This window comes from Oxyura jamaicensis, chromosome 22 (genome assembly GCF_011077185.1).
Source record: "Oxyura jamaicensis isolate SHBP4307 breed ruddy duck chromosome 22, BPBGC_Ojam_1.0, whole genome shotgun sequence".
Lineage (NCBI taxonomy): Eukaryota > Metazoa > Chordata > Aves > Anseriformes > Anatidae > Oxyura > Oxyura jamaicensis.
The window spans coordinates 1,115,254-1,115,532 of NC_048914.1; positions in this window are offsets into that span (position 1 = coordinate 1,115,254).

The following is a 279-nucleotide window of genomic DNA, read 5'->3' on the forward strand; positions in this document are numbered from 1 at the left end:
TTTCTTTCTTTCTTTCTTTCTTTCTTTCTTTCTTTCTTTCTTTCTTTTCCCCCTTTCCATGTTTTCCCCTTTTCTTTTTTTCCTTCTTTTTTTCCCCTTTTCCCTTTCTTCCCTTTTTCCTTTCCCCCTTTTTTCTTTTTCCAATTTTCCCTTTTTTCTCTTCCTTTTCCCCCTTTTCATTCTTTCTTTCCCCTTTTCCATTTTTTCTTCTTTTTCCCCTTCCCTTTTTTCTTTTTTTTTCTTTTTATTTTTTTTATTTTCCCAATTTTTTCCCTTTTC